Genomic DNA, 21985 nt, shown 5'->3' on the forward strand with positions numbered 1-21985 from the left:
TTAATAATTAAAATAATCATTAGCTGCAGCCGTGGCTGTGGGTTTCTGGGAGAGAAAAAGAGAGAGTTGTGGCGTCTACATGATCTAAGAGTTTGAGATGAGAGAGTAAGTGTGTGTGTGTGGTAATCGTCTGCCTGTATTTCATACTGTACATCCATATCTTCGCTATGCAAGTACAAATTTGTGGCGTCTAGAATATTTATGTCTACATGTCTGAGTGACACACATGAACAATCTCCTCTATTGCAGCACAAGACACCCCTTTCATGTACTTGTGTATTTCTCTGGATGTTTTCTCTTTCTCAGTGTAGTTCCCCGGCGTTGCGCACGAGTCATCCCTCTCCCACAGTCACGCGATGGCCGTCTGTGGGCGCCTGCCAAGGCCTCTGCAGCCTCCACAAAGCTGCGCAGCGTTTTCCGTTCCCAGGGGCCCTCGCAGCTCCAGCCTGGCCTCAGCGCACAGTGTTTATGTCCTGTGTAATTGCAGACCTCAGTCTGAGCAGGAGGCCAGCGTCTGTCAAAATAGGCATGTGTTCCCTTCAAGCGAGGCCTAAATCACATCAACTCCCGCAGTCAGACCGCGTTTCCCACAACCCCCTGCCTGACAAGGCTGGGGGCCCCCAGGCCTGCTGATTGGATAAAAGGGGAAATGAAATGGAAATTCCACTATGAGCCATACAACTACCTCTCATGCACACCAAAACGATAGCTACGGCAGCCTAATAAGTCACTTTTACACACACGCACTCTAAAACACACGCACACATTACATGCACAGGAATCCAAACACATTATTTCTCTTTCACAGCCCCTAACCAGCCATGGGGCCCTTGTGCTTGGTCCCACACCTTGAGCAGGCAGCCGTGAAATGGGGCCCTGTCTGGGATCTGCTGGCAGGCCTGCTGGAAACAGCAAAAGCGTGGTACTTGTTAGCTGCGATGACGCTAGCTAGCTTGACGTCTCAAGGGAGCATGCTTGGCTGCTGCTGCCGCTACTGCCAGCAGGCTGGGAAAGGAAAGGTGAAACATAACCAGCTCTGGGGCCAAGGACCGAAGCAGAGGCCGTTTATTTAGCCTACTACAGCGGTAAACCAAATTACAACTTCATAAACCAATTACTCAATAGTTAATGTGCTGATCCGACCCCAGACGGCAGCTCATTCTCTTGTTACAGTATCAGCAGCTATGACAACATCCACCGACCTCGAGGTCACCCAGCCCACTGACCTACTCTGACCAGGGAGGCCTGACCACATACTTCTCTTGACCTCCAGCGCGTCTCTCCCCTCCCACCCCCTTTCTCTTCCCCTGTTGGGAACCAGGGGCAGATCAAGGGGTGGGTGGGGTGATGGGTGGGATGGTGACAGCAGAGAATAAGGAGAGGGGAAAATTCCTCAGTGCTTAAATCCCTTCACATCCACCCTGGAATCACAGAATCCAGCTCATAGTCTGCCCACACAAACCCAGCCCCTGTGACACTCCTGGAATGCTGAAGCCTTTTTTTCTTCTTCTTCAAATTAGGTAATTACCGCAGCGGTCACGGTGCTCAGAACAGAGACCGTGACCCTGGGCGGCGCACAGTGACAGCCCGTGTAGCTGAGGCGGCGCTCTGCTTTGTGTTGCCGAAACCAAACCTGCCGACAAATTCATCACTGACTTCTCCGCAACAGCACATATTTGGTGGCTATAATGCCGGCCTACTGGTGCATTGTGTCGCATCAGGGATTCCCAACATTACCATAGACTGTGCTGGAATGTTGGTTTGTGTGCATCGTATAATGATGGCCGCCGTTGATTTGTGTCTCATGTTCCGCCCTTCATTGGTTGCTGCTTGATTTATGCTTCAGTTGAAGGAAGTCCAAATCAGTTTATCCCTAATTTACCAGTCTGGCAGGACTTTTATTAGGTTTGTTGGTTGTTACAGATGTTCGGTTCCTAATATCCATTAATGTCAGTAGTTCACAGATGAAATAGGCACCCTCCCAGTCTGCTCAACCCAATCAGCAGAAGAAATGTTGGCACTGACGTTTTTGCAAATCTGGATCATGATCATGGCTGAAATAATATAAACTGAAGTTCAAAAGCCCAGCCACAAAAATGACAAAAATGAGCTTGGGCAAATCCACAATACTAAAGAGAAATACAAAACTAAATGGAGTATAAACCAGGATGAAGCTCGGGAAACACCCGTAGTACTGCAAAAAACCCAAGGACGAAAAAAAAAACCCAAGGTGGAAACACAGTGACACCAAGAACAAAACAGATGAACTGACAACAAGTGAGGGAGGCTCAATACAAAGGCTGCCTAACTAACAGAAACAGTGCATTGTATTCACTTGAAAAAAAAAAAAAAAAAAAAAAAAAAACCCTCTGTTTTTTCTGAGTTATTTTTTTATTTTTTATTTTTTTTTAAATATTTCTTTTCTGGTTTTCTAATTCCCATGCAGATCCAAGATTTTCAGCAGTCTCCTGATTGTCTCTTGAGTCAGCACATAGCCAGCCTGAATGCATTTCAAATACATCATCTTGTATCCGTGGAGCATGCCATATCTGTCCAACTGATCCTGGAGAAACATTGCTATGTCTAGTAGATCTGAATGGGCTTTCCATCTAAACAACCACAGAGTCCTCAGGTGCCTGCGTAAAGTTGACCAACTAATGGTAATGCCATCGAGATGGGTTAAAGACAGGACTATCTCCTAGTGTCCCAAACTCTGATCAAACTTAATTACTAAACTAAACTTAACTAATTAAACTAAATAAGCCGGTTTGTTTCCATTGAATCAAGCTCTCAATAAAGGAATGAATGTGTCTATTGTTTCAAATGCTCTCTAAACTCAGAAAAAAAATATTCTGGAAATCAGAAAAAAAATACTCAGAAAAACCGACCATGAAAATAATTTACTCTTAAAAACAGAAAAAAAAAATTACTCAAACAACTCAGAAAAACAGAAATAATTGCTCAGAAAAACAAACCAACGCTTCCGTAAAACAGGAACAAACAACCTAAGGAAAAAGAAAAAAAAACAGGAAGCAGAAAAGGAAAATATGGCAACTGAGGATATAATCTGCAAAATAAAATGGGAAATCATAAAAAACAAAAAACTAATCATGACAGGGATATGTTGCAACTTTACATTTCTTTATGTTAAAGTGTGGTGTGGTGACTTGAAGTTTGATGAGTTAGGAGTAAGAACATGCTGAGAAATGTTGATATGATACTTATAAAGTGTTAATTTAAGATATATGTGTTGTGCACAAATATACAATGTTTTATTCTGTCTGATATTTGCAATAATCTGGACCCCTAACGGACCCGACACTTGTAACTGTGACCATGGAGCTGGCGTAACAGTTTGGATGGAAGTCGTATTTGACAGTAAAAATGAAGCTGAGTCAGTGAAAAACTCAAAACTGGCTTTTGTGGTGTGACTGGAGAGGATAGGACAGGATAATCTATTGCATACCTTTTAATGTATGTAATGCAACCTTATTTAAACCTCGGTCTGGATCACTGGCCCAATGGGAAGCGCGTTCTTTAAGTGGAACGTGTTACAGAAGCAGAACAGTTCAGTGTGTGTTGAGCAGTGGTAAACTGTCTGTGGCTGGAAATATTCTGTTGTTGTTTTTTGCCTCCAGGTGTGAACCGCCATCATAGCAGTTATCTTTCGCATCTTTGCCGTGTCATCAAGTACTAAATAAGCAAGGCTGTCTTTTTGGTTGTGTTTGTGCAGACAGCTGATGTCTTGTTTTTCTATCCAGTGGGACCAGTTCACCTTTGCATAAAATGAATCAACAGCAGACAGCCAGTGAACGGAGTGGATAAATGGGGCGTAGACATTACTCCACAAAAAACAAAATGGATCGAGATTTGGACGATCATAATGGCACCCTCTCTGTGTGTGTGTGTGTGTGTGTGTGTGTGTGTGTGTGTGTGTGTGTGTGTGTGTGTGTGTGTGTGTGTGTGGAGGCCAGCACAGCCACTTCGATCGAGCTCCTAGCACGCCATCTGTGTTCAGTCCAGACTGCATTGCTCTGGCAGAAGCAGGTCAGACGTAAACCCAGATCGTCTGTATTCGGTGTCAGAGGTTTTCCATGAACTCTGATATCACCCTTACACCCAGTGGCACTGACGTAAACCTTATATTAGCCTTGACAACAGCCACCTATAATAACCTTCAAAGGCCCCGGTGGTGGTATGTCTGGAGTCCAGCTCACGCTCATGCCCCCGACCCCGTGGCGGGTCCAACAACTCTCCATCTGTGTGGGGGTTCAGGTTGCACCGTGTCCAGTAAAGATCTCGTTTCACTGCAGGTGTTCCATCAAAGTGCTGGCTGGTGCACTTCTGGACTCAGACCCGGGCTCCCTTTAAATGCTTGACTGGCTGCAAAGAGCCAGCCAGTGATTAGACTGCACGCGTGTGCCGGGGCACGGCGATGGGGCCTCTGCTGTAAGCACATCTGAGCCTCGTGGCCAGAGGTGTCATCCAGGGGATTCACTCAGACTCCTTGAGGGTCCTCCTCCCTCCTCCTTCCTCTCCTCCTCCTCTTCCTTTTTTTTGTTCCCCAGTGCTTTTAATTGAAAATGTATTTATTGCAGGGCCAGAGGCTGGACTGGGGAGAGGGAGGCGCAGCAGCTTATGAAGATGTGGCTGAGGTGAGGGCCGCGGGGCTTGGCTCCACTTCAGCACCACCAACTCACCCACGCAGTCAATTTTTTTTCTCTCCCTTTCTGTTTTTTTGGCTGCTCTCTTTGTTTACTGCTCCCTCACGTACTTCTCCCGTCTAACTCCTCTCTGCTTCCTCGTCTTTTCTTTCAGAAATCTCGCCTTTCATTTTTGCCCTCCTGTCTCTTTTATTCTTTGTCTCTCTTTATCGCTCTTGATTGGGCGTGTATAAGGTCCATTTCAAATGCAAATGATGCCACTTGGAGATATAGAAGTAATGCGCTGCCAATAGCAAGTTTGTTCAAAGGAGTTTCGACCATTTTTAATCCTGTTCTTCTTGTGCGTTTTTCCATGTAGGTAGACATAGTGTCCACAACAAAGAAGACAGAATCAAGTGAAAAAGATCTGCTTTGTGGTTTGGAAGAAATTGAAAATGTAATTTATGTTTCGTCCGTCACTTGATGATGTAAAATTTGTCATGAAGATTATGTGTTCTATTCGTTAATTTTGTGCAACAGGATTATTTTAAAAGAATTGAGATTTGTTTAACAGATTTTATACATACATACATACATTTTAACAGCAATGATAATTTAAAAGCATGACTTTTCAGGATAGGTATTATGTTTTTGATAAATGATACTGGTAGGCAAAAATGTCATGTTGATATATAGGCATCTTCATTTGAAGAAACTGTCATTCAAGGAACACACTTATGAGCTGAACACTAAACTAAACCCAATAACTAATAATAATAATAATAACTATAATCATCATAATTGATCGATTAATTGGTTAAGGAAACAAACCTTCAGAGTTCGTGACAAATCTACTTTCAGTCCTTTACAGTGCTGCACAGTAAATGCAGTGGTGAGAAGGTAAGATTTTTAAGTTAACTTTATCGATATTAACTTTATCAATATTTTTGCAAACAAAAAAAAATGTTAAAGCTGCACAGAGGAATCTCTCAGCTCCCCTCCTCACAGCCTGGGTCAGACTTTTCTGCAGAAAGTGATTTAAGTGAAGCAAGTTTTTTAAAAGACTGACAAAAATGTGAATATCAAGCTTGTTAATGGGGAGAGCCCCGTCCCCGGTGTCCCCTGTTTAACTAGCCTGTGATCTCTGTTAGCAAGAGCACTCTGCTCTCCTGCTCCCCATTAGACTGCGAGACGAAAATGGCCTTTCCCTCAGCAGACCTCTTGAGGGGCCCTCATAAAGCGTGATTATCTTTTACGAGTTCCTCTCTCATTCCCAGGTCTGGCTCGTTGAGGAGAGCCACTGGGCCTCCCTGCTTTATCAGACCTGTGGACAGAGAGGAAGGAGGGGAGCGAGAGGTGAGGAGAGGTGAATGAGGTGCTGGGAACTTTCTCCCCCAAATCCTCTTTGTGTTTGTGCAGGCACGAGGTAGGTACACATAATCTGAACCATGTGTCATATGGGGTTTGGTTCAGTGTGCATCTTGTAGATAATGCCCGCTGCACAGTTTTTCTTACTGACCTTTATTCTTGCCAATGCCAGTAAATAGTATTTGACACAAGCCAACCCAAACGCCATGATGAATGTGTAGCTTAGTACGTTTCTGCAAAACCACAGATGGATCCAAGCTGTACATTTCTTTATGTTGCGTATTTTTTATTTCTCTCTCGTCCCAAAGGCGTGCTGATGCTCTCGTTAAGTTTAGACATAAACACACTTTTTTGACAAAACCTCTTTTGGTCGCCGTAAACATAGCTGAAATGTCTTGAGCTCCCCCTTAAAAGTATCCAGAGGTGTCATGCTTACAAATGCCACAACGCGAACTCTAACCGTGGTCACTCGTTTGGCAGCCTTGCTGTAACTGTGACTCGACGTCTTTTCCGTCTGTGTATGTGTCTTCTGATGTAACAGTGATATCCTAACAAATTATTTACCAAGAAAGTTTGAAAGACTTCCCCTTTTACTCATGCGGTTGGCAACAGGAAAGACCATAGGGCATCTTTGTAATGCTCTATTACCTCTCTTTCTCACATCCGTCTCTGCCCCAATCTATTTCTAAACCGGTGAAAATCATCTGCAGGTTCACATAAGGCCCCCCCTTGGTTTCACAAAAGTGTAGGAACATCAGTAGGGAGGTTTCAAAATGTGTCCCTTTTGTAGAGCTGCTTGAGGAGGGCAGATGTGTGGGGTGGCGTGAGCGTGCCTTGAAATCACCCACAAAGGGATTCGAGGCACAGCGGTAGCCTTTGGCAGGGGATGGTTATCACTTGCATCCGCTGCCACTGCCTCCAAGACACGCTGGCTCCAAAACCAGCACTCCTGGAATCTGTCAAACTGTCGGCTACAACAGGAAAATAAATAGGAGGGAGAGATGGAGTGATAGCGAAGAACCTTGAAAGCACAACCGAAAAACTCACCCCTGCGAGTGACTGATTGGTAGCTGGCCGCGGGTGTGCGTTTTGGCAGGCGGCAGCATGACAATGGCGTTTCTGGAATAAGATCGAGGGGCCCGAGCGACGATGAAATGGTGGCTGCTAGCATTGTCTTTACCAGCGATTCTTTGACTTCCCTATGACAAATCCCAGTAACACAGACACTTGGCAGGCCAAAGTGGGACGCTTTGCGCTATAGAGGGCCCCCTGCACATGAGAAGCCAAAGAGAACCTTTAAAAAACGAAGCAAGATGTAATGCAGATTTTTTATGCTCATTCTGGGCCTGTGATAGCTGCAGTGGCATGGATTTGTATCCCAGCTACACTGAAAGGGCCGCTGAATTGGATGGAGCTTTAAAGTGAAGCAAGAAAGCTCTGGAAAATCGGCCTTCAAAGGCACATTTCAACTGGAAAGCATTTCTTTTAAGCTGTCACTCCTTGGTAGTTGACAATCCTATTATGGCACCAACTTATTGTAATTAACAGGGAGACGAGATATATGGGCAAGAGCACATTCATCTGACCACCTAAGATACAAAGATCTTTGTTGTTGTTGGGGGCAAACGAAGTGCCGAGCAGCCGGACGGTCTTATTTGCATTGACATGTGAGCGATGTAAACGCTCTCCAGAAGCCAATTTTTCTCTCCCGCTCTCTCTCTCTGTCTCTGTCCCCGTCTCTGTCTCTCTCTCTTTCTTTCGCTCACTCTCTGTCCCTCCATCCCTTCACTCGCGGGCATCACTTTAAAGAGACGTAATGGAAAATAGGTTTTATGGCTTTTCTTCTCTCCCATTTTTTAGAGGTCAGAGAAATGGAGCCTTCAAAAGAAAATCCCGAGGAGGTAACGATCCCTCACCTCATCAACTCCTCCGCTAAAGCCTAAATACGTTTCACACTGAAATTGTGCCCAAAGCCTAAAAGATCGAGCAGCTAGGAGCAGATTGTGAGCGGCAAGTCCGTGCGCTGCTATTTATTTGCCCCGATAATAAGAGGATTGTGTCTCTTTCTTCTTCACTCCCGCCACAATGGGCAGCTTTTGAGGCAGGAGCAGATGATAGAGTGGCATCAGCTACCATTGTAGTAACTCAGAGATGTCATAAAATACGAGCCGACGACAGGAATAGAAAACCCCTCCCAGTGCATTGTGAGCGAGAAGTGTGCACATGTGGCATGTTCGGCAAGTGGCTGTTCTCTCTGGGGGCAATGAAGCCTGACCTTTGAACCCTCTGTGTCTGACGTGCTCCCACATAGCAAAGACTGTGAGAATAAGATTTAAATAAAGTTATATCACACGTTTAAACTGAGAAGTTGTGCAAGTCTTTCTGTATGTTTTGCTCTTCATTTAACAAATCGAAAACAGCACCAATAAGCTTAGGAGTCATAGTCTGGACTCTCATCTCATACTCCCTTTGATCTCCATTCTCTGCTCCTTCTCTATAGACCCTGTCTTGTGTTACAAATGAAGGTGCTGAGAGGGTCAAAATATCAAGGGGCCAGACCGCTGATGTGCAAATACATAGAGATACTCCTTCAGTGCTCCTCCACACCTCCGGCAGCTGCGTTTTTAGGGCCGTCACTCATCCTCTGAGAGCCCGTCTGCGGAGACTCCACAGCTGTGTCCCAAATCCCCTCAACATCATGATTGTTCGGTGGAGAATTGACCGTATTAACCTCATTTCAGGGCTTTCACGTGTAATTAGTCACTCTCTTGAGTAGTTTTCATGCTGCTTTTGATATGAAATAACGTAAGTGTACAAAAACATGTTGACAGTTTCAATTTCTACATAGAGGAACCTGTCTACTTGAAATTATGCACCATAATTACTTCAGTTATGTCCAGTGGAAACACAGCCATTTCAAAGAGTGACTTTTGATTGTGCAACTACAGTTGGTGTTTTCCATTTACTAGAGCACTGTACTTAAAGGGATATTCCGGTGTAAATTTAATCCGTGGTAAATTTTGTTAGCTTTTCAGTAGAAAAGCTAACAAAATTTACCACTCTTCTGCAGCAGCTTCCTGTTGACAGGAAGTTCCGACAAGTCGATTACAGAGTGCAGTAGAGTTCCGCGGCTCAAGGATGAAAATGTATGATTATGACTCCATGGAAAAGAAATCAAAGTTTATATGTGTCTTACGTACCAGTTTATAACAGTTATTATCTAGAGCAGACAGGGAAAAGAATGGAATTGAGCATTTCTAACCGCACTCGGTAATCGTCACATCGGGACTTCCCCAACCCGGAAGCTGATGGAGGAGAGTTGAAATCTGTTTTTAGCTTCACAATAGAAATCAAGCTAAGCTAGTGGAGGTAAGATACCCCGGACTATGTGCTGAGACCCTGTTTGTATTGTTGCTGAAGTTTGGTGCTGTTCTGAGCATTATTTGTGGCTTTTTGGTGGCAGTTTATAGTTGAATCCATTTACTGCAGTGTAATTTGAATATTTACATTTCTGCTACTTATAACTCCACTATATACTTATCACTCCACCCTATTTTTGAGTCGGACTTTTGGATACTTTTTACAGCACGGATATCACAAACATTCAACATGAAGACATCTGGAGGTATGTCGTTTTGCACTGGAGAGGAAGGTAACTGTCCAACAAATGTAGTGGGGTAAAAAGTACAATACTTTCCTCTGACTTAGTGAAGTACTAGTATAAAGTTATGTCAAATGGAAGTAATCAAGTAAAGCCTTTTTTTTTTTAACTTATAGTTACTTTGCAGTTTACATGCTGCACCAGAGCCAATATGTGTAGAATTTACTTTTACTTTTGATACTTTAATGCATTTAATCAGATACTTTAAGACTTTTACTCACTCAGTCGCTGCTCATATGGGTGACTTTCACTTTTACCAAAGTATTTTTTTTTTTTACTTTAATTATAAGTTTAACACAAGTTTTACTCATGTATGACTTCAGAGCAGTGGTATGTGAGGGAAGAGAATAGAATATAAAAGATTACTAGCTACCAGATTAGATTGTATGCAAATCAAATATAATTTTGCTAACCAGGCTAAGATTTGAGAGCACAAATATAGGGTAATTTATAAATTCTGGATGAACATGACGATGACGTTAGCACAGAATGGACTGGCTCCTTTAAAAATGAACAAGAGCGCTGCCGTTTTGTTTATAATTACATCTATATCTTATAATTATATTGTTTGTCTGAACACAACTTTAGCGCAACTTTGTTTTCAAGTTAACTTTAAACCAGTAAGAGCCTCCACTCTTTCTGAACCCTAATAATCTTTTGCTTTACACCTACATGCAACAATTTTTAGTCTTACACTTTTGCCACAGCTCTTGAGCCCACAAGTCTCACTCGCGTGCTACAGGATTTCTGGTAGCACCCCTGCACGTGCACATCCAGCCGCACTTAAAAAACACAAACACACAGGTACTATTTCTCACCAGGAGGCTCGCTGGCTCGGCTCCCCCTCTGTGCCTGTGAGTTTGGGCTGAGTGATTTACATTGTGTGTGAAAGAGGGCGGCTGGCTGTGTCTTAATGCACAGCGCAGTGAGTGAGGGAGAGGTGGCCCGTAATGAATTGGTGTTAATGAGCTGTTAACTCTGCTCGAGCCCAGAGAACCACGCTAACCCCTGCTGCCTAGCTTCCAAGACAACACAAATATATAAAGTCTCACGCCCATGCACACACACACCTATACACGGTGTGGAATTCATGCGTTTGCTGCAAGCAAAATGTTTCTGTATAAAGACCGGTCGTCCAACTGCTCATGCAGACGTCACGTCACTGAGTTTCTCGCTCACAGGGGTACATGTACATGCACACATACTCCTACACGCACACACACACACACACACACACACACAGACTCTATCCCAACACATACTCAGTCAATCAGCCTCTCACTCCCGGGCTGAGAGGGCCCCCGGCTCAGAGGCAGTAAATCTTGCTCATGTTGACATGTACTTGTGGATGGCGTACACCCAGCAGAGCTGCTGAGCAGATCAGAGTCAAATAACATTTGCAAATAATTCTCAGTGTTTGTTTTTCCCTAATGGAGAGCCAGGTGGACGGGTCGACCGCATTTCACTTGAGGTCAACTGTCAGACACCAGAAAAGTATTTTGACTGTATTTGTAAGTCCCTTCCTGTGTTCCCCCCCAAGACTCATATTGTCCTGTCATGTAAACTCACGTCTCCCACCTAAATACATGGGAATAAATCATAGCAAGTATTCGCAAAACGTACAGAGTGTATATATTTGTACAGTCCCCTTGTGATTATGGATTATACAGTTTCACTGTTGAACAATCACTCGTTCAACTTCTTTATGTGTTGAGCACTTTAAGAAAAATTGTTTCCAAAATGACCGTCACCGGTGTTCAGCTGTTAAGTGCCACATATTTATGGATTTTAGACCTTAAGGTACAGTTATCTTTTGCCAGCACAGCCTGAAACACTACCTTTCCTCACAGCTTACATAAAGTGTTCCACCTTCACTGCTATTCTAAAAAAAAAGTTGAACTGCTACCTTTTTTTTTTTTTTGACAGTATGCTGCTCTGCCTCCAAACGAAATCCATGCACCGTGTTCACAGTTTCCACTGTTAGTCTGCTTTACATCAACGTTCATGTAAAAATGTTGTGGTGGTGGCAGCCCGCAAAGGGCACAGTGGTGTGGAGAGATTCTCCTCCTTACTCAACATTTGTTGGCCTCAACATGTGCTAATGAAATGTTCATAAAGATGCCTCATGATGACATGCCAAGTTGTTATCACGTCATCAAAGTCTGAGACATTTTGGTGGCACTGTCACAGTGGACAAAAAACATGAATACCCACTAACATTTGGCTTTTGTCTTCAATGGGAAAGGCTAGAATCAGCATTCATTCAGGGTAAAATGTAAATATTTTTTCCACTAATGTCTCACCCTGGTGTCGGTGGCAAGCTAATCTTTTTTTCCCAGTACAATGCTATGACCAATGTTGAACTCAAAGATGCTAGTAAATATTTTTTGGACATCATTCATCCATCATCGAGTTTAAAAGGGAGACTGAAGTAAAAGATATGAAAAAGTAACCATAATGACATTGTCACTTGGCGGCATCGCACCGAGCTGCACCGATTTGCATTTTAATCACCAGTTCTACCGAGCCAAGTTGGGCCAATGTGCCCTGTGGGATGAACCTTCTCCAGAGTAGGGCCAAACTGCACCCATCCCCACCTCAAAACGGGCTGCGGTGACGTCTCGCAAAGCTGCCAGCCCATTTTGGCCCAAGTCCCTCCGTCAGCCAGCAAGTGTTGAAAGACATTTCACCTCCTGGTAAATTTTAACTTTCTTACTGAATCTTTGGTTGTTTGAAGTCTAGTCTCCCTCCAGTGTCCCTGTTGGTACTGCACACATATCTGCTGTATTTTACTGTTGCAGTTATGCTATGTTAAGCTGCTGCAGGTGTAAACCCAACCTTTCTTGATCTTGCAGCTTCATCACAAATGTTTTTAAATAACTCAGTAACGAAAGACTTTTACTGTAATGAACGTCTTGGAAATGAAATGTGTTTTACCTCCAAATTAGTGGAGCTTTGTAAGCGGATATTCTTCACTGTACTGTACTGCTACACAAGACAGGCATGACATCAGTTAAAGACACACCTTCGAGCAGGTATCCCTCTTAGAGTGGAAATGAAAAAGCCCTGCCACGCTAGGCTGACAGACCAAGTGAAACTGAGTCAGGCCGAGCCAGCACATATGTATGGAAAACCCCCAACTGGCTTCCATGCTGTCACTCAATACTCCATGAAATCCATGTGTCTAATTCAGACATTCATAATAAAGTTATAATGCCTTCTTGCCTCTGTCTGATCTGCTTCTGCTGTTCCCTGTTTCGTGGCTCAATCGTGATGTCAAAAACAGAAAGGCAACCTCTCATTTACAAAACTTGCATTTTTACAGATCTTACTGATTTTCCATTAAGAGGAAACCAATTAAACAGCCAGTAGCTGCTTTTTTCAAGGAAGCCCTAGTGGTGCATCTACTGTATGTTAATGGGACATGAGTAATATCACCAGCCCTGAACAGAAGAGATATCACTGGACCATTAGTTGTCTGCATGCATCTGTAAAAACACAATCAAGATAAATTCCTCCACATTTTACTTGGTGAACAGAAGACAGTGAGTCGGTGGCTGTTGAGGCAGGATCCCAGCCTGCCCTCTGCCAGGAGGACAAAAGCTCTCACTCCACACCCGCACAACACTGAGTGTGAGCAAATCATCCCAGTGCTGATGCTGAGCCAGATAAGCCTGCTCCACACTCTCTCTCTCTGTCACACACACACACACACACCTCTGATGTGAGAAACCCACTATGGAAAAAGAAAAAAGGAGATCTGTGTTTTCAGTGTTTGACTCACCTGAGGGTGTGTGTGCGTGTGTGTTTGTGGTTTAATGTCTGTGTGAGAGCAGCTTTACGTACAAATGTGCTCCCCCCACTTGAAGCCTGTCGGAGGTAAGAGGCCAATTAATGGAGGATGCTGTTAAGGGATTTTAGAGGCATCGCTGGAGATTTTTAGGGGAAGGAAGAAAGATGGCCGCCCGCAAGGTGCTTTGATAGTCCCTGACAGCGGTAGTGCTTTATAGCTAGCAGCTGGTCCAGGTGTTAGCCACACATGCACATACACTACGCCTGCCTCATTAAGGCCGGTCCTAACAGGGGGGTTCTCTGCGGTTTTCGAGCTGAGTGTGACGCAGTGTGTGTTTCCAGCCTGTGTGAACACACGTTAAACTGCACGCCGCTTGCCTGGAGGAGGAAAGGAAGGAGGGTTTGGTCTGGTTGTCATGCTCAGGCATTCAAATTGCCATTTGTTGTGGCATATAAAATAGGCCCAGAAACAACTGGAGCATTTATAGTTTCTCTTCCCAACGGTAGACACGGTTTTACAGTCTGATGTTTACAGTCATGACGACCACCAAATTTGTGTTGTTGTGTGAGTGACCTTTTTACTGGGCTGCGTTTTTTTTTTTTTTTTTTTACTCGAACGCGGGTGTTTTGCATTAGCATGAGCATTGACCATGTTTTTACTATGTGGTGTTTAACGCACGCTGCGGTACGAGGAAGTCCACACCCTCAAGTGCAGTTAAAGTGGGAGGGGATTGTTGCTGTGTCATGCAACAAAAAGGATTTATTCATTTCCTTTTTTTTGTAATCTCTTAATTCTCTGCGCTACACAACAATGGAAAGAAATCCCAGTGAGTCACGTTCAATGAAACACTCCTTAGATGCATATAACACTTTCCAGCAGGACCCAGTGATGGTACGAAGTGTGTGTGTGTGTGTGTGTGTGTGTGTGTGTGTGTGTGTGTGTGTGTGTGTGTGTGTGTGTGTGTGTGTGTGTGTGTGTGTGTGTGTGTGTGAGCTCCACATGCAATAATTGTAATTTGGCAGTAAGCACCACAACCAGTGATGGGAAGGAAAGGGGGTAGGGGGGCTGGAAATAAGGAATAAGTGGCACCATGGGGAAAGGACTACAAGAGATTATCAGTTTGGAGGGTGATGCTTCTCCTCCAATCTTCAACCCCCCTCTATGGCACTCTCTTTCGCTCACCGAGGCCAACATTCACTTCAGGTCAGCCATATCTAATGTTGCTGGACCTCTCCTGGCACAGGGTTACCAGAACAAAGGTGTGCCTTCCATTCATGTCCCCCGCTCTCTCCCCAGGTCTGCTAATGAACATTACCGACCGGTTCACTGAGAATCTAAAGATGCTCGCCGCTGGCAGTCACTGCCCCCTGCGGTTTTCTCAGGAGGACGACGATCCTCAAAGAAAGTGTTTTCTTTTACAGGCCCTTCACTTTTTTTGCAGCGTCCATCCTTTTATCGCCCATGTAACAGGAAATGGGACGTCCCGCCTTAAGTGTGTTATTCCAGCATTGTATATGTATAAGTGTTAGCTACACATGCACTCAAACACTTCTTTTTCAGTCCTCCCATGTGGCACTGATCTGATGTTCTTTCAGAATAAACGGAGAGCCAACCTTTTTTTTCAACCTTGATTAGTACAAAATTCAGACACTTGATTCATTCATCTGAGAATAATGCCACAGTTCACACAGGCATCTACTGCAGCATGCTGACTGTCTTTAAACAACATGTTCTTCTGTCTGAAGGTGAGACAGAACACATATTAGAGTCCAATTAAAAGTACAGTATGCAATTTCCGCCACTGGAGGTCTCTCAGTCAAAACAATTAACACCAAGGTTTTTTTCCAGAAGTTGTAGCAAAAGGGAACAAATGAAATGCTCCATTAGCTTGAGTGAAATGACAGAATTCACTGGAATTGGATGTAGCTGGATTAAAGATCTGCTTGGTGTTGAACATGTTGATGTGAAAATGTTACGTGTCATATCTTCAGCACAATTTAAGGGACCGCCCTAGCATTTGAGTCAACCATTGTCCCGAAAAGCCAGTGCAATCTCTTTAGGAATTATGTTTGTTACAGACGAATCTGCAGCACACAATTTACAGCCAGTTCCAACCTACGGTGCCGGCACAGGAAGCAAATTGCCCTCGATGTAGCAAAAGAATACGTACATTAAACAATAGAACTGCATTCATTTAACGCTACCTAAAGGTCTTCAAAGTGTAAAGAAAAAGTCAGTAAAATAAGCCCGATGAATTTTAGGTGTTAGAGATATTGCTGAAGTTTTGGAGAAGTTCCAGCTGCCATGTTTTCAAACTTAGCATTTTCAGGGATTACATGCATGATGAACACATTGCAAAAGGCTGCCTGCATCATGCATTTCCACTGTCCATACACATTTATCAGATGAAACGCTGCATACATGGGCCATGCATTAACACCACTGGCGATTGTTGGGTCGGTTTACACTTGTTTATTTATCATCGTTTATATCAGGGGTGTCAAACTGATCCAGTAAAGGGCCATGTGGCTGCAGGTTTTCATTCCAACCAAGCAAGAACACACCTGATCCAAATCAGGTGTGTTCTTGCTTGGTTGGAATGAAAACCTGCAGCCACATGGCCCTTTACTGGATCAGTTTGACACCACTGGTTTATATTGTCATCGTAATACTGAAGAATTTTATCGCACAGCACAGATTTCCCTCATACCCTGCAGGCCTAGATCACGGGCACAGATTGGTTTCTTTGAAGACCTAACGTTAGAGAATTGACAAGGAGGAGAGGACCACTGAATCCGGTTAGCTACCTCTATTTTGTTACACCTTCCAACATATCCCTCTGTTCAGCATGCTGGATCTTAGTCATGATTCTTGACACATCATCTAGTCTGAGGATGGTGCTGACGTGATGAGTCAACCATCAAACGTTTGTGAAAAGTGTCACGCGTCGTGCTTTCCTTTAAGGCTGCGAAAACTCATCCGGCACCTCAAAAATGCCCGAGCGCACACACCAAACATAAGCTCTCTCTGTCTGCCCAGACGCCCACAGAACTTTGATCTCAGCATGAATGTGTCTATTTGTGTCACATCTAAAATGTCTGACAGGAAGTCCAGCCAGGGTTATACGTTTGTTGAGGCAGTTTTCGGGATGTGGTTAAGATCTCAGATGATACCGTTTAGCCACAGGCAGTCTTTGTTTGTCATTAGATCTTTTTTTTTTTTTGCTTTGATGGTTTCCGAATGCTATGTGTTTTTCGAATTCAGTACGTGAAACTGTACACTCACCGCGGCCAAGTTGAAAGCAGTTAATGATATCACAACATTATGATAATCTGACCGAAAACACATGTCACTGGAGGGACAGCAGGAGTAGAGACCGGTGGATCAGCAGGCGGGGACGTTATAACTTTAACAGCCCTGAGATATATCGGGTTTATGTGCTACTGTGTGAAAGACACTCTGCAGAAGCTTCACCACAAGCATGTCACCCTATATGTAGCTGCGTGTGTGGGCGTGTGTGTCTGGATGCAGTATATCGAGGGGAAGCATGGTTTGGCGAGGCCCTTGCAGACAAGCAGGAACATGACACAGAGTTCCTCCCGCGTATCCTCACAAAACCACAATGAAGCGGCATTAATGATAAGCACCTGGATTCCCACAAGCTCCCAGTTAGGCCCAATTGGCGCTAACTGATAAATTGAGATGAGTGGGAGTTAGACTGCAGGCCCCAGTGAATGAACCCTTTTCACATCAGGATGCAAAAAGAGAGCCAAAAGAGGGAGAGATGAAGAGATCCTTTATACTGGCAGTGTGTTCACATGAGAAGAGACCACACGCTTGAGAGAGAATGAGATAGAAAAAGAGAGAGAGGGACAGTGTCTTTTCCCAGACAGCCCATGAGAATCCAATACACTCCCACGCGTCTGGGCTTGTGTGTGGCCACCGCACACACACACACACGCTATACGCCACATGTGTCCGTGTTCATCCCCTCCTCGTAACATCAACCCTTCGCTCTCTCAATCCGGGCCACACTCCCCGCCGACTTTGATGCGTTTTTCACTCGATGTGTACGACAATAATCTTTTTCACCCCTCCAAAAGGAGCGGGGCCATGGGAAGAAAGGGCCTGCTCTCGAGGCTTTGCTTCATCTTTTGCCCTGGCTCTCCAGTGAGACAAAATCGCTTCGCCGGCACCACAGTGCGGTTCAACTGCGGCTGAAAGGAGACGGGGACCAAATCCCTCTCAAACACAACAAAACAACACTGTAGCCTTTTCAGTGTGACTGCCCACAAGGAAAGGGCCTTTTCTGTCCATGGCCGACACAGTGTCTATCTATCTATCCAGTCCCCACAGATGTTGACACTGTTTGTTGCGGGTTAAAATGCCCTCTAAAGACCATTGTTCCCCTTGTATCTTCTCTGTTATTGAGGTTTTCCTCTCTTTCTCGGCGTCGGCCGGAGGTAGGGAGAGGAGAAAGCGGTGAAAGACCTCCGGATGGCAGTCAGCGCTCCGGGGGGCCTTTCTGCCCAGGGAGACCCCGGCAAAGGACTTCATTGTGGGTAGCAGCAGGCAGCCGTGGAGGGCTGTATGCTGGAAGTATTGTGTTGCTGGATAGACCCGAGTCCCTCTCCAGAACAGGGTCAAAGGTTAGCCCCCCTGTGGGCTGTTCCATACCTGCCCTGCCCTGTCTCCCCCTTCCACTCTCACAGGCCGGCGGAGGCGCAGCAACATACAATGAAAACCAGTCAACACACTACTAAGGAGACTCTTAAGATTGAGAAGTAGCAGAGCGGAGAGACTAATTCAGTGCACTCTCCACTTTTCGATGAATAGCTAATTCAATTAATGGGCCTGTGAGAGGGAATAACGAGCGAGGCAGGTCAGAGGCTCTGCTCTGCGTTTCAACCAGGCCACGTCTCAGCACTTCAGCAAGATAAAAATCTTATCGCAGACTCAAAACAAAAAGCCTTTTGATGACATCTCGGTTATCAGTGTTGTTGATGCGGGATGTGAGTCATGAGATGGTGTCTGTACGTGTGTGTGTGTGCGTGTGTGAGTGTGTGTGTGTGTGTGCATGGCTCTACATGTGCGGATATGTAAGTGCACTTTTTTAGACAACAGGATGGTGAAAGAGCATGTCAAACATTTGCATCTATGCTGAGCCAGATCCCGCCCCTATCGCCTTATCTTGACACCCCTCTGCGTCCAGGGAATGCTCGCTCTCATGCCTCCATGCACCGTCAGCTCTTCAAACACAGACATACAGCCCTGCCTAATGGACCTGCCCTGCTGACTCTCTATGGTGTATGAAAAACTGTGTTCCCGAAAATGTGTTCCTCTGTAATCTATCTGTCTCCAAACCACAGATGAAACTTTACGTTTCTTTATGTTCAGTTTTTTAATTTGCTGAGACAACGTCATGCTTCTGTTCTGGTTAGATTTCAGCACAAAAAAAACACTTGGTTGGGGATGGGTGAAGATTTGTTCTGTTGCCACAAGCATGGCGCGAAATTGTTCCGACTTCTTGTTGAAAATACCGGATTTTCATGTTGACGTGTTGTCAAAAATGTCCAATGGGCTGGCGCTTACAGATGTTGAAACACCGTCTCTCACTTGGCTGTCATGCCAAAACCATACCCTCCTCTTCCAGAAAAGAAAGTCCAGTCATAAACACATAATCTGGACAACGATGATGATACGACAAACATCATGAATCAGAAGTGTACAAATTAAACGTGCATATGTTTTGCAGCACTACACATTTTATTCAAGCGACTGTTGTGGTGCTTCACATTCATGCTATTTATTTTCTACCATTTATTCTCAGTTATTATTTAGTCTATTGATCAACATATTGAACATGTTCTCTCAATAGAAAAACAACTCTCTCTTCCCTTAAATGAGGCTCATATTAAACTTTTACAACAGGTTCCTGCGAGAATCATTTAGCTCTAGCGCCAGTGTGCACTTTATGACAGAGGACTGCCTCTTCTGATTGGTGCTGTCAGTGGTGATGTATGAGTGTGAGGGTGCATCTCTGACCTCAGATTAACAGTACATTAACCCTCTCCCTAGGCGAGGCCAGCGTGCCTCTTAAACCCTGACCCCCTGTCCCCTCACGCCACTGCAGGGGGTCCGCAGCCGCCGCTCTACCCTCCGCACTCTGCATGATAACCACATTGTGTTCCCTCCGGACTATTGTGTGCAGCGCTAAATAAAGCGCATTCTGCGTTCCCCCGAGTTTTCGGGGAATGTCTATGGCTGAGCAGTAGAGTCCAGTTTGCGTGTCGTCCCAGAGGGGAGCTTGACCACAAGCTGCAGGTAGCTTTCATGACCGCCTGGCCGGACCAGCTCCTGCCCTCAGCGCCCTGCTGATGGAAATTTGTTGTCCCCCTCTGGGTTTCTTTTTCAAGTGTCAAACATGGGGCCCCTGATGGGAGATTTGTTGATATGATAACTTGATTAGGCTCCAGGATGGATGACATTTTGGCAGAAAGCCAGTCAGAAGCACCCAGAGAGGCACTGACATGTCTCCTTAACCTCTCCTCAGGAGGCAGCAATTACTGGTTGTGATTGGTGAATTAGCAGTGTTGCTACATGCATTCCCTTCTTCTTTCACCTCACTTTAGATGTATGGGCAAGCAACTGAAGACCTGTGCAATCAGCACCTTCTTCAGCCTGCAGCGTACTCACTTAATTGCATTTCACGGCATTATTCCATCCACCAAACACTTCTAAAAACACATCTTTCCAGAGATTTATTTCGATATTTTGTTGCTGAAAAGAAGCTCGCCCATGGTCACTGCCTTTTTTTATTTCTGTCTGACATCATTCTTTATGCAGCTACGCACCTGCATTTCAGATTAAATAATTCAATTAATACGGCCAAGGCCTGCATTTCAAAACCTGCTCTTTTTGTCTGAAAGATTTACATCATAAAACTCTGCCTCACAGCTGAAGGTCCTCGAAGGTTCGACGCTTTGTCGAGACGGCAAAACGAAATATACATTCATTTTCAACCAAGGACATTGCCTCAGCAGCAAGATGTCTTCATTGTTTTCTCATGGAAATTTCTCATAACCGCACAATGTCACTTCATTATAGAATACAAAGGTGGAGTCTGTTGGGCTTTTGAGCATGTGTCAACTTCCAGTTTTTTTTCTTTGATGTCACTGTGAGTGATGACAGGAGCTGAAGAATGTCTCTTATATGTATAGCTGATAAAAAAAAAATGTTTTGGAGAAAACAGTTTTCAGCTCATAATATGAAAGTCCTTTTGGACACAGTTTTTATTGGCCATTCTTAGTTGTATCTATGTTTTGGTTTATTCAGAAAAAAACTTTTAGTTTATCTTGAAAGAGTCAGGAGTTGTAGCTTGATGATTACCCAAGACAAACTACTATATGTATGAAACTATGTAGATTGGAATGGGTCCCGGTAGATAACTTCATTTCTAACTATTTCATAAATTTTGACGGAAGATGATTTTAAAATCAACAAGCAGCACATGTCACTGAAGTCATTAAGAGGGATCTGAGGGGGAGGAGGATGCAGATAACTTCTTAAATCCTCAACAGTTAGTTAGTCAGAACTCAAATGTAGTGAGTCTGTAATCGGTTAGTATCATTCATCAGTTTTGCTTTCTTCTTCTGATGTATTCTTCAAGAGCTTTCAGTGTTTTGCAGCTCGGAAGAATCCGCTCGGGCCTGTGGTGCTTGTCGACTCTGCCGACCTCTGACCTGTCATGCACTGTGGGTTTAGCCTGACGTATTCAAGGTGTTACCATCTGTGCCTCACCCCCCCAGTCCCCTCCACTCCTCGTGTTTCTCTGTGGACAAGTCCTCTGTGTCCAGGCCCACTGGGCTGGAAAAGTTGCTTACAGTGGACTGTTTGTTTGGCTTTGTAAATGTCTCAGGCCTGGAGAAAGGATGAACAGAGGAGTAGCAGGGCTCCTGGAGGACACTTGTGCTGTGTTTTCTCCCCTTTTGGTTAACAGGGCTCCACAGGGCCGTGGTTCTCTGCATCTACGAGTTAACTTGTAACCCAGTGACCTCTGACTCCGTCTGTATCTGAAGAGAACAATAGGTGTTTGCAGACCAAACCCTTGCGTGTGTGTATTTGTATGCTGCTATGTGAACTGCCTCAAGTGGCAATACTATACTCTGAATTTAAAACGTTGTTTCATTACCACAAATAATTATACAGTATGTAACAAATTCATGAAATTCTTAAAACACACATGTTGATGCTTTTTGGAATGCATAAGCAGATTCAAACAGGAAAGAAAATCGTACAAGTTGTATAGAATGACAAACCTGCTTCGGAAAAATGTAAGACCAATGAATGGTGATGTCAATATTGCACTAAAGCACTGTATTAAAACTAAGAATAAGATGAAAAGTAACCATGTTTCAACTTCACATCCATGCATTTTTGAGGTAATCTTATGGGTTTTAAATAAGTTTCATAAGTGAAGTGTGGTTGAATATTCTGAACCCACAGGGGAGCCTGTGATCC

General features: G+C 44.3%; 1 long non-coding RNA gene across 1 annotated transcript in view; it reads left to right on the forward strand.

Moving 5' to 3' along the window:
• Positions 1-5107, forward strand: part of LOC119029108 — a 102626-nt gene extending 97519 nt beyond the window's left edge. The window contains exons 5-6 of the long non-coding RNA XR_005077902.1: positions 4599-4655; positions 5023-5107. This is a non-coding gene — a long non-coding RNA (uncharacterized LOC119029108). The remainder of the gene's footprint in view (positions 1-4598; positions 4656-5022) is intronic.
• The last annotated feature ends 16878 nt before the right edge of the window (positions 5108-21985 follow it).

This window comes from Acanthopagrus latus, chromosome 11 (genome assembly GCF_904848185.1).
Source record: "Acanthopagrus latus isolate v.2019 chromosome 11, fAcaLat1.1, whole genome shotgun sequence".
Taxonomy (NCBI): Eukaryota; Metazoa; Chordata; class Actinopteri; order Spariformes; family Sparidae; genus Acanthopagrus; species Acanthopagrus latus.